The sequence below is a fragment of the Dromaius novaehollandiae genome, chromosome 7 (genome assembly GCF_036370855.1).
Source record: "Dromaius novaehollandiae isolate bDroNov1 chromosome 7, bDroNov1.hap1, whole genome shotgun sequence".
NCBI classification, from domain to species: Eukaryota; Metazoa; Chordata; class Aves; order Casuariiformes; family Dromaiidae; genus Dromaius; species Dromaius novaehollandiae.
The window spans coordinates 10,756,816-10,770,548 of record NC_088104.1 but is presented as its reverse complement, the minus strand read 5'-3'; positions in this window follow the sequence as shown (position 1 = coordinate 10,770,548).

Genomic DNA, 13,733 nt, shown 5'->3' with positions numbered 1-13,733 from the left:
CCTGAGAGAAACTTTTGTTTTTGATACACTGCTTCAAAAAACTGTGTGTCTGAAAATTCATTTTTTTCCCGTTAATTTTGTCAGGAGATCCCAAATTCTACCTTGATTACCCTAGATCAATACCATGCTCACCTAATGTCAATTAAAACTTTCCTCATTCGTTGTTGATGACCACAAAGCTCATCTCTTTTGGGATATAATTCTTCTACAAAGCTTTTTTAGGCCATTGCACCATAATAAATCGAGAAAACTGGTATCTTGCACACAAGCTGTACAAGCCCCACTGTGCAGAGCAGGGATCTCCCTCCCTTTGGGTGCTGTTATCCTTCTGCTTCCATAGTATCTAAGGTGGAAAAAAAGCTATTGGCAAATTCTTCAGAGGAAGAACTTAAAGTGAAATCCCCTGTCATTCAAAGGCAAACCTTACCTATGCAGTTGACACTTCTCCTTTGGTTTTCATTTTTGCATATATTTTTGGTAAACAAAATATTTCTAAAGGAAGAAAACAAGGGGAACATTGCTAGACTAGTAAGATACTGTTCTCTTAGTGAATCCTTATTTTACCAATACCATGTACAGTTAAACCTATTTTTGTCCTAATTTGCTGAAATTCCTTATGTTTCACAGCTTTCAAGATCTGGCTCAACAAACATCTTCTAAGAAAAGCTGTTATATGAGGTTTATAAGCTTCAGATCTGGTTTGTGTCAGCAACTTTCCCCACTGTGCTCAGTGACACACTTCAGACATTTTCATCTAAGTCATCTTGTTTATATTGGTTTCTCCTTGTCACAATAAGGGAAATTTAGTAGGGCAAGGAAGACAAAACATCCCGTCGCAGCATGTTGCTGGTGCTGGGCACCGGGGTAAATGCAGCACTGGGGCAATGTTGGCTCTGCAGAGCTGGGGGTCTGGAAGCCCCCTTGGCACAGCAGCTGGCAGCAGGCTGCAGTCGCTTCTCAAAGTTGTGGCCATACTGAATGAGGGGCAATAAAATGGGCCGGAGCTACAGATGCCTGAGGTTGTTAAAACGATAGCCAGCGCTACTTTTCATTTTCGCTTGAGGTGAATTGCTTTACCTTTATGCCCTCTTCTTTGAGAGAAATAAATGCATCCAAGCTGCTTGCTCCTGTCCTCACAGTGAAGTTTTCTGCCCTTGGAGCCAGAGTTTGGCCACACACAAGTTAATCGGACATCCAGCACAACCGTAAGGAAAGAAACCAGCATCAGCAGAGTGAGAATAAATGTAAGGACATGCTGTGGGTGGCGTGCAGAGTGCTAAGAAACACACACAAATGGATCTGCTGGTTATGAAGAAAGCTTCTCATCCACAGGCAGTTCATATACCTCTCCTTCCTCTTCAACTTCTTTTGTGTTCTAACATAAGTTTCTGCTTGCTCAGTCCCATGATCTGCTTGCATGTCTGCCAGCAAATGATGGCAGGAAGCTTTGGTGGAGCACTGCTTTTTAACTGGCTTTTTCAGACCGATTGCTGGTGGAGTTTGGAGGTAAAGTTCCCTGAGACTAGCTGCATGAAAGTTGCTGTTGCTGCTCTACATGCTGCTATGTGCTGACCCAGCTGATAGCTCTTCACAGACTATATAAATCAAGGGTTTATTTATAGTTCTACAAATATATATAAATGTCAGTGGGCTTTAAATCAGGCCGTCAATGGCTGCAAAGCGGGGAAGAGGCAGCTTCTCCCAAAGGCAGATCCTCGGCCACTTTGATTTCAAAGGTCAAAACCCAGCACCAGAAAACCACAGGCCTGTAGGACAGAGTTTTTGGGGGGTGTTAAAAGGAGAGGAGACAGCACAGTAAGGGCAGTGACTGGCTAGCAACTGGAATAACTTCTTTGCCCATTAGAATTGCAAGCCAGTAGGACTCCCACATGTTACTCTTGGCACCAAAAAGGAAGAGAAGAGAATGAAAATGAGGAACTTGCATCAAAAGTATTTTTTTTCTTGGAGATACTCCTTGCACCTCTTCTCCCTGAGAAGGTATATTAAGAAATGCTTTTCTTCCTGCTATAGTGCCTGCCTGGAAGAGATAATTACGTGACATCCTGGTAACTGCTTATGAGTACAGAGGAAGACTGTGAATGCTGGCACATGGCGCACACTTCACTGTGGCAATTGTGCAAGCTCAGATTTATTGGGACGGTTAGTCATATCAGTCCAAAGACTGTCACATTCCGTTTTTACTAGTGTCATGTAATTAATCTTCCCTTGACTTAGAGTCAGACCTCATCATTCTAAATACCATAATAGATTTTTAAATGAGAACATTAATAACAAGGTCTCTCTATTATTTACCTTGGCTAGAGTAATGAAAGCCAAAAAGGAGATGGCTACTCCCAAGGGCAGGTGAGGAGAGGCGTAAGAAGGAAATGAAGGTTGCTGACCTTCCTGTAGAAGAACCCAGAAAAAGAGTATGATTTGCAGAGCTTCAGTTCATCACTGAAAAAGAGGTGGTTGTTGTAATTTCTATTAAGTACTTTGGAGGCGCTTCCATACGATGATGACAAGGACCATAGGCATACTTAGATATCTCTATTAAACAATAAAAGCTTAAAAGTGCAATATGCCGGTCTAATTTAAAATAAAGATAACTACATTGAATTGGCATTTTTCCACCAGTAATGAGACTGAATTGTTTATTTTCATTTGACAATATAAGAATGCTGAACTGGGTCTTTGCAAATCAACTCCAGTTTTTGGGTTGTATACAAGAGTTTAAGTAAAAAGCAAGAGGCAACAATTTCATTTAAGGAGACTTCAGAAAGCTAAAAAAAATACAAGATATTTTGAATTCCTTTCCTGCATCTTTATTCTTTCTGAGCAGTATGTAAAATGCATATATTTTTATAGATATGGGAATGTGGTATATAGTGCATTGAAACTGTTACACGTCATTCATGCGCCAAATGAGAACTGAAGCACCACAGCATTAATTCAGCCTCGTGACAGCCATTGTAAGGAGAACAAGGCAGTAGAAAAAAACACAACTTCCTCTAAGTTACGGGAGTTAAAACTGGAGCTCATGCTACTTTTCTGTTGCCACACTCCATTAAAATGAAGGGGCTAATAAACGCATTTCAGAGTTCAGTCCCAATTAACCAACCATCTCAGAAGATACTGAGTGAACAGAGATCATCAGGATTTCAAGCACCTCAGTGGCGTTTTCAGGGAAACACAGAAATGGGGTCACATCTAGGGCTTTTCCAGCAAATGAGAGAGAGACACGGGTTCCTGGTCTGCCCCATTTTGAGCAGCGAGAGTGAAGAGAAACACTCTGATATGGAGGGCTCAGCTTGGACATGAGTCTTCTGGGATTTGATGCTGTGACTACCGGAGAAAGCTACCCTCCAAGCCTTCCGAAAGGCCTAAAAGCCATTCCAAAATATAGATTGGCAAGTGGAAAAGACACCTCCCCTTCTACCAAATGTTACATTAACTAGCTGGAAACACAGGACCCAAGCCAGGTCTGTTCATATGTTGGTAGGAGTTGGATTATCCTCACCGTGAGCAGTGGGCAATCGCTAGGGGTGAAATCTTGGTGCAGAAGAACTTTACAGAAAGCAGAGTCGCACAGGGCTAAATATGCACAACTGTATGTTGCAACTGCCAGAGGCAGCAAAAATACTGCTGGTACTCTCTGGAGCCCTATCCAGGGGTGAAGACCTTATGAGGGCAGGTGCTTACAGTACAGCAGAAAGCTATTTCTCACTCCTGCTTAATAGTTCAAAGGCAGTAAAATGTCCCTGAACCACTATACAAGCATATAACAGAAACTGGCCCCAAAGAGCTTACAGTGCAAAGCAGGACCACAGCAGTGTCACAAACAGAGTTAAACACAGTGCACAAGATAACTCTCTGACTGGACTCATCAGCAAGAAGACTCATGGGCGTATGGGCTGTGCAGTCATTTTCTGAGATACCCGATAGCTTACAAGAGACTCGGGAAGAATTTCCAGGATAACGTGCCGGTCTTCATTACTTTTTACAGGTGAGTTGCTCAGACAAGGGAGAAAATGCCTAAGTGAGTGTTTTATTGTTGTACTTACACCTACAACTTCTCTATCTTACATTTTTGTTTTGGTGCCATCTCTGTTATGAAAGTGACAGCAGTACCAGAGCTGGGAGAATCAGAAAAAGAGGTGACATAAAATGTGAAACCGCTCACTCTACTTGTAATATTTCAAACAGCAAATTAGAATTGGGAGCTTTTGGGGGGTACTGTTCTTAATTTATAACAAAAGAAGTTGAAAATGATGAATATCATAAATCATTCTATTCCAAATGGCACCTGGAAATGTTAAAAGTGTTAATCTAAAATGATATACTATATCCGGACACTGAAATGGCTTAATATGACTTTTCTTCTCTCTTCTAAAAGTACATTGAATAGAATCCAACATATAGCTTTCTAGCAGAGCTAAAATTTCTTGTCTCAAATTTCATGTAAATTCAAAATTATCTGCTTTTTGTCCTGTATGTAACATGTTAACATCAGTTCCCAAGCCAAAATTTTCATAATCATATCATCATCATCATTATGGCATCCCTTTATACAGCATCTTTTCTCTGATGACTCCTAGAGCATTTTATAAATGACCAGGTTATATAGTAAATTGTGTCATCACTTCAGTATACAGCAGCAAAAGAAAAGGGTCATCTTTCTGAAATAATTTATTTGGTTTTGCACATGCTGACCAGAATGAAGAACGCTGGAAGAAAGAGTACAGGAATTAAACACAATACTCCAGACAGGGCTGTCTAGTATTAATGCTTGATTATCTGAGGCCCAGTATTGATAGGAGCTATTGACAGGAAGAGAGAAATTTACTGTCATCTTTTTTTAAAAGCACCCAATCACTCTTACTAATCTCAGGGATAACTATACTAGATATACATACCTCAAGGGACACAAGCTGTCCTACGGAGTTGCCAGTGTAAATAGACATGACAGTCAGAGAGCAGGAGAGAAGGAAAATTATCATATCCAGTCACAGACAAGGATTTGAAGCATCCACAGATTATGTGCAGTCAGGCTCATGCTTATCGCTGGAGGGAGATTAGGGTATTTTAGCACCGCTTGTGTGCCGTGTGCCCGGGTCACTCCACACGGTCACGACTCTGTGACTACACCCATCTTTGCCCAGTGTACATGGTGAGTCTGTGGCAAAGCCAGGAAAATAATCCCTCTTCCAAGCCCAAACACTGAATTAAGCCAGAGGCAAACAAACAAAATCCCCTGCATGTATGACCCTTGACTCCCTCAGCTCCTTCTATAACAAATATTTATATACATTTAGCTGCTTTAACCATCTGTCCCATTCAGACACTAACCCAGGATAAAAATATACCAGTTGTAACTGCAATAACATTATTATCACACCTCCAGTTCTTCCAGTGCCTGACTTAGGTCCCAAACCTGTAAGAAGTGGCAGGTCTTCCTGCACAGCCTTTTTTTGTGTTCAAAGTCCCAGGAAAGTCAGGAGCAAATGCATGCAGGATGCAGGACCAGGACCTTGCTGTGCATTTCTGCTTTGAAACATTCCCAAACAGCATTGCCCTCACTGGGATTAACTACTCCTTTCTTTTCACTGAAAAAAGGGGGGTCAGAGCATCCTGAAAGCACACACACATGCACATGCGCACACACAGCCTTATCCTTCAAGACTAACCTGAAAAAGAAGTATATATCAAATAACTACAAACCTGAAGAGATCTAACAAGTACAATGTCTTGTTTGTCCATGCCTCTTTCCTAATACTCTTCATAACAGCTATTGCACGCTGGTCTTCAAGCTTCCTCACCAGAAAAAGTGGGTGGCATAACCAAGAGCAACAAGTAAAAGGACCGGACTTGTAATACTGATTTAATGAATGACAGAAATGGTCTCTTGCCTACATGAGTTAATTTATCATGCCAGGAAGGAACAAGAGTGACTGTAGCAGTGGTACAGTTCGGAGAGCGAAAAACTGATCTTTTTGCCAAATTCCCCAAAGAGAAAAGCGCAGCTCTGTTTAACTGATCATGATAAGTCACAATTGTCATTACTGCATTTCAGTGCAACATGCTTTATTTAGCTCTTTAACCTTGGCCTATTTGTTATCAGCACAGTCGAGAATAGTTTGTATTCATTAGGAGATTTGTTTATTTTGTAACATAATCCTTTTCTTTGTTAACATGAAAGCACAGAGCATGAAGCCCTGGAAGGACAGTTCATCCAGGTCTGCAGTGTTGTTCCATAAAAAATGTCTCTTGATAAATGATTACCAGGGTTAGATTTTATGGGCTAGATTCATAAGAAATTTCAGTCTTGTTCCCATATGTTTCTTACATAATAGGAAACATGCAAAAGATACTTAAAAGTGCAGTTCCCGGTCATTCATTAAGTGCTCCCCTTCTCTCATATTTCTGGGCAGTATAAGACATTTTTGTATATTTTGTGGGCTTACTCATATTGGAAGCATTTGTTTTAAGTATATCAACGTTTTCCTGTAATTTGAACCCATGTTTTTATCTGCATTCCCTAAGATCATTAAAAAAATACAAAAACAAAACATGTTTTTGCTCCTCTATCATCTTGCCCATACCTAGCTCCAGCAAAGACTCCACCAAGAAACAGAGAGAGAAAATTGCACTGACATAGGTGGCTGCTGCTTGAACGGACCAAGGTCTCAAATTTCCGCAAGCAGCTTGTGTCTCTTGCTGCCATGCTGAGGCCCACCGGTCAGCGCGAGAGAGAACCAAAGGGAGCACCCGCACCCAACACTCCCCCAAAATCCAGCTTCTCCGAGTCTCGAGGTAGGCTGGCATAAGTGGAAGTATGCAAAAAGCGGCTAGCCATCTTGGAAATTTATATTTAGATTACTTCTTCAGTCTGTCCTTGAACAGACACATTTCTCAACTCACGCTTCCTTGGGTAAACTAGATATAGTATCAATATGCGGTATCAGAAGCACTGTTTTTTCAGAGCACTGTACAGGCAACTGTCTGGGAGCAGCTTAATGAAGGCCTGTAAACTCTTGGAAAGACAGAGAGGTGGTCACAGGGATTTAATGGAGAACAATGTCTTTTTAACCTGGTGCTGCCCCTTATTTGCATTAATCCAACAGAGAAATGGAAGTTTTTTCTACCACTTGCTTGATGTGGTCCTTTAAAGTCAGCAGAGATCAGCAAGTGTGGCCATTCTGCACCTCATGAGATATTACCCTCTTTGGGCTATCAGCTTTACTCTCCTCCCTTCCTTCTTACCACTGCTGAGGAGATACTACATCTATTTCAACACCTTTCCCATGTTTAGAGATTAGCAGCTGTTTGTCCTTGGAGCAGAAGTCAAGATAGACTTCAACAACCCCCCGCCCCCCACTGCTGATCAGATTTTACATGCAGTAAGAAAGAAGTATCTGTTTGCTCTTTGTGCATGAAAAAAAATCTGCAATGGCCATATTAAAGCCCAACTTTTGAACCTTCAGTGCTCACGTTAGGAATATCTCGTTCACCTATCCTTGTCTTGGAATGATTTCCATAAAGCTTTATGATGGGACACATAGTAAACAGAAACAACCTTTATCATTCATAATCATTTAGTTTTGCTCAGAGCAGAGTTCATCCCTGTTGCAAACTGGATTTAAGATTTCCTTTTTTTCCCCCTAGTAGACAGATAGGGTCAGGTCAGCTTAGACATGCTGGGACTTTTGCTTCTAAAGGAGGCAAAGGAAAGGGACCTGAAACAAAATCATTTTTGTTTCTGAGACAAAAAATTCTCATCTACACTCAGGCTAATATGTCCTTTGCTAAAGAGGAAAAGCAGGATGTAGGTTAATGAGTTAAAGTCATTTTAGTGATGTAGTTCTCCGCCTTGTAGAGTAACAGGTATGGCTCATACTACAAGGTTACTAGAACCTCCTAAAAGCTGGTTGGATCACACTGAGGATGGAGTAGGCGGCTCACTACACAGCTGACTGCTTGCAGGACTGGAAGAAAGATGACCAAGAGCTCATTTCAGCTCTTCTCCTGATTCCTACAGCATCTGGGTTCCACAGGAGGAGCCATCTCCAAGTATAACCACACTTAAGGATCTGTGGAAGCACCTTGTGGGTATTCTTTGTGCTTCTGGAAATGCAGTGACATTGAGAGACTTCATGAACTTTTGTTCCTTAACTGAGAGCATAACTGAGGTTGGCAGAGGGCTAGCAGGCCCAAAGGGCTAGAGCAGTTAAAGCACAGTAGTTACCCAAGGAAGCGCAGGTTGAGAAATGTGTCTGTAGCCAATGGCACACACGACACTATTGCGTCTTACATATATGTCTGTTGCTGCTGGCTCCTGACACTGGACAGAGACCCATTTATGAGGAGAGACAGCCCTGGTGCAAGGCCAGCGTGAGGCTGGAAGCACGCACCTCTGGGACACTAGTGAGATGCTTTAACCACGCTGCCTCAGAAGCGAGCAAGCCATGTTCCACGGAGCATGTGACACTTCTCCTCCAGGACAAGAGCAATCGTAGTCCTTTACACAAATGGTTTACGTTCTCTCTATAAAAAGCTGTAGTAAAAAACTGGCTTTATGGTAGAATGGTACCCACTCCCGAATTTATCCAAGTTCAGTATTGTTTCCATTAGATAAACCTCTAGGTTTGGCAGCATTTAACAAAGAACAACTTCATAATGAAAATTCACTTTGGGTTGGAACTTGGCACATGCACTTTATGCCTAGAAGCCAACTTCCCTTTTCTCCATATGCATTTTAATAGGCTGATCTGTTTTCAGGCAACAGGGATCCAAATGGGTCAGTGTTTATTTACACATCTGAGATCTGCCCTCCTACTTTTCACAGGAAAACTGTGATTGCTCCAGGGTTTATAGTTTATAGCTTTTTGCAGAGTGTCCACAAATTAGCAGCTATCATTAATTCCACTTCTTCACAAGGACTCAAGTTTTTTTATTATTATTATTTTTGGAGCTATAACACATCCGTGTGTCACAGTGGCATCTCCAAAATTAAAAAAGATAAGACACTGTTACACATTTGAAAGAGTAAGATACTGTGCCTGTTTTGATATTCTGTTCCTAAATGAAAAAAAGAATTGTGAATTGAAAAGTCTCCTTTTCAAAATTACTTTTCATGTCATGAAGTATGCCTGGCAATCATTAAGTATAAAATGAGAGAATTATGTAAGCCAGCAAGCTTGGCAAAACCCATAGAATCGTCTCTCTGTTATGAGTTTGCCTATATTTAGAATTACAGACCATAGTATTTTTTAAAAACACCTTATTTTTCTCCTTATTTGGAAGCCTTTTCAAAAGGAGCCACATCAGAGTAGAACTACATACTTTCCAGCATCCACACTTTGTACATATGGTATAGCACAATCACAGTTAATCTATTTACGCAGTAAAAGTGGTATTTTGCGGGAGGATCAGGCCTACCGACTACATGAAAAACAAGCAGCGGCACCTGCAAAGCCCTGGGTTTCCAAGAGGCATCAGATATACAAGCAGAGCAACATGGGTGGGAAGTCTGGTTGTCCCTGGATGTGCTGGGCATGTACCACCAAGCCACTGTTCAGACCAATACAGTCCTTGACTCGAATTTACACACTTAAATGAGCTTTTGGGCAAAAAGCTCTTGTGCAAAAAAACAAAACAAAACAGAAAACAGTCCAGGTCATTCTCAGTACGTAATATGAGGTCGGGACTGTCTGACCTTTCATTAAGACATTCAGAAAACCTGGAAAAATATATAAAGTTATTGTTGGAATTGAGTTACTGACTGATTTAATGGCATTCTTCCCTCTAAGTCTGCTTGAGTAACGTGCAAGTTCAAGGAAGGAGGTAATGAGATCAATGAGTGATAATGCATATCAGACTAAGTGTGTGGTTAAGGGGGAATGCAGCAACCAAAAAGAAAACCAAACACAATTCTGGGCTGCATGACAAAGGCAACAGCTCCTTTTCTTACACAGGGATGAAGCTGTATTTAGGATATTGTGTACTGCCTGCTACAGAGAGCAACCATCCACTTTCTGATAAACCTCAAGAACTGCTTCCCACAAGCTCTTAGGACAATGAGAAAAATAAGTCCAAGCATTTGAAATTTAGGTCAGTTTGGTCAAATCCTACCTCTGTTCTTACTTCTCTGTCCTCCTTTACCTATTCTTTGGGTTCCACCAGTGTTTTGTGCAAGGCACTTTCAGCATGAAAATCACAGTACATGTTGGAAGAGTCAAATTTAAGATGTGGGGTTTTATTGGCCCCCTGCATCTCAAATCCCAAAGCCCTTTAAAGTCAAAAGAGGCATTAACAACTAATAGCATTGAAATGCAGGCTGTGAATTAATAGGGACAAAAAGAGTGGGATAATTATTCAAAAGATCAACACCATCTCTAGATTGAGCTACCTCTGTGAAGGAATAAAGTCTATTTCCAGAATGAAGAAAAAAGCAAAAAAAAAAAGAGAATTTGTTTTTCTGAAACTCTTGAAGTACTTCTTTCTTGGAACAAGGAGAGGAAAGAAAAAGAAAGGAGCTGGGAGAAGGAGTTGGGTGGTGAAGGAGGGTTGTTTTGAAACAGGGCATTTCATTAAGCCGAGCACAGCCGGGGAACTGCCCATTGCCTCCTCAGTATTTCAAATTAGAGTCCCTCCCACCTCAGTCTTTTCAAAAGGCCACTTTCCCTTGAAAGCCCATAGCACTTACCCTGCATTACATCAAAGAGAAAATACTCATAGCAATGGTCCAGAAAGAGCACAAGGGCATGTAGCATCCAAGCCACATCTGCCTCAAAATACTACTATTGCTCATGCAGATACTTGACTGGATCAAACAACTTCCAACTAAATATTTCAATTCAATGCATTGAGATGCTTAGATGGGGGTCACTTTGACTAGAAATTACATATAGTCTACAAGATTTGCCCTGGCTGGAAATATAAAAGACTAGCAATACTGAAAATTTTCCCCCAGCTGAAATCATCAGTTCTGCAAAAGTTGAATATTGCCAGAAGATTCTCGAGGACCTGTCCATCATAAAACAGATAACAAAAGATCACGTGATGATCCCAACAAAGAGGTCCAAGATTTAACTATGAGGGCTGTTGACCTCTTTTTCACCCTTGCCTGTGTAACTGAAGATGAATGCCATTTAATGAATTAAAGAGAGAGGTTAGGACATACTTGGCCTGAGAATAGAGCAATTAGGACAGTCTAGACTTTCATCTGCATTGAAAGTCAGGACAGGAAAACAAAAACAATAAAGTTAAAGTAACATTACAGCTTGAAAGTCATGATGAGAAGACTGAGGATGATCAATACAAAGCATCTGTTCTTTCCTCTTCTGCAGGGCTCATTGCTGTTTTACTGGCTATCCCAGGTCCTCTTTTTCGCAACTCATTGCTTTTATTCCTTCTGCTGCTCTGCACTAATTTTGGATGTGCAACACACATCAATGAATTAGCAAAGGTTACTTAAAGTGGGGTAAAACACTACATCTTACGGGTCTTCCTCTATGCACAGTCATACTAGCAGTTACTTTGACTTCAGTGTGTTAACTGCTTTGCTAGACTGCATCCTAAGAAAGGAAGAGAAGGGCGAGAATGGAGTATGGTAACCATGGTCTGTAGCCCCGGTCTCCTCAACAGGGTCTCTGGTGAGCACCCACGTGGTGTGACGCAGGTCCCCAGGGCCAGATACTGAGAGAAGCCCTGCAGCGGCACAGCTCTCCTGGCCAGGTGGTAGCAGGCTCCAGCACTGTGCTAACTTTTTGGAAATGCTGCAGTTCAGCAGGGAATAGGAATTTGGCAGATATAACCTGCTGACCCAGTTGTAGTCCTAGTCCTAGTCCTCCTGCTCAGAACTTGCTCAATGTCCAATTTTACACCAACAGTGACTGTACCTGTTTTTATTTGGGTGCCTTAATCCCTTCCCCAGTGGATAAGCTACAGCACAGCTCCCGGTGAGGGAAGCAAATTTTTTCCGCATATGGCTGTCTGACAGTAAGACACAGATGTTTGCATAGCTGGGGTTCCCTCCACCTTGCCTCTTTCCTCTCTTCTCTCCCTCTTGTTTTTGTAACCTTGTATTAATTTGGTTAGAATTAGAGTTCACTTTGCTTAGTTGCAAAAACATAATGCGTGGGGTGGCCTAACACTGGTGGCAGGTGAATGCAGCTGTAGTCTTGCTAAGGGACAATTTACTCTTACAATACCAAAAAAACCAAAAAACCCCCCAAAAAATAGCATCACCCAAGACATGGTCCCAAACACAGAGGCCAGATAATATTGGTGGGTATTTTCTGTCAAAAAACAACTCAGTTATCAGGCATTAACAAGTTGCAGTTTCCTCTAACAGAACTATCTCAAAAATATGTTCTTTTTTTGGGGTGCTTTCAGGGGAGGGGGAGGTTCTCCTGCCTAATTTATTTTTCAGTGTTGATGTAGCTTTTTATTCTTTTTACAGAGACAATAAACTGACCTCTTTATTTCTACATTTATTCTGCAAAAAAGAAAGACCAAAATCTCTCTTGGGGGGCAGTCACTTCATATTTTTCTATGTCTATTAGTATTCCAGAACTTCACAACAGTCTCACACCAGACTTAGTTTAGCAGCTGCTAAGCAAAAGCCTTCCTGTGTTGCATTTTTGCATATCACTTGTCATCTGCAAATAAGAAAGAATCATCCTCTTAAAAACAGCACTCTGTTCTGTGCAGAGAACAGTATTGCTAAAAATACATGGCAATAAGGAAATGCAGTGTAGTCTGTGCTGCAAACCATCCAGTTCCAGTGCTGCTTTGAGCATAACGGGGAACTCCTTCCTGCAGTCCTTGGTTATCTGCAAAACCCAGTGAAATCCTTGAGGAAGGTCACAGAAATACGGATCTGGCACTTGCTCTCACACCTGGATGTTGTGCATCTGAGCTGATGCTGCTCTGAGTGTGCTCAGCAAGAGCCCACTCACCGACTCGCTGAGCACGAGTGGTCCTGCTCTTCGTTCAGGCAAAACATACTCAGCTCTTGGGGGGAGAAAAGAAAAGCCTTTTGCAGTTCTTATTCCTGCTTGCATTAGCTACAAACAGGCTAAATGCCATGCTGAAGAGATGTTCCCAGAGTCCAGAGACTGTGGACAGCCTGCAGCTCTGGCATTACGGGAGGCACTGTAGAGCCTTTCAGGAGCTCCCCAAGGACAGTGCACTTCTCTGCTGCTCCATGGAGAGCTAAGTCTGTTTGCCACAGGCCAGAATTCTGTCTTCATTCCCAGTATGTAAAGTAAGGATAATACGTTTTATCCCGGGGGGAAGGTCTGAGGGTTTAGGTAATAGGTATACATGGCTTTCGAAATGCAACCCACTCCAAGGTCAGCCCTTCGTTCATCTTCCGGAGCTATGGATGCACTTGTTCGCTACACGTTTCAGGGGACGTGAGGGAGCTCTGAGGTCACCCCAGCCAGCTGTCAGGGCACAGTGGCCATCCCCTCTCCAAGAACCACCCACTTCTCAGCTAGTAATCACGATGAGAAGAGGCAATCAGATTGGCTACACTGGCATTACAGTGTGCATCTGATTAATAGCTGTATACCAAGTAACATCATCAATCCTAACCTATTAGAGCATACAGAAAAGCGGTGAATTAGCTTCATGCTGAAAATGAATGGTTGGTCCGGGCACTCTGATAAGGTGAGACGCACATACTAGTGATTAGCTGGGTCGGTACTGAAGAACATTAGGAATTC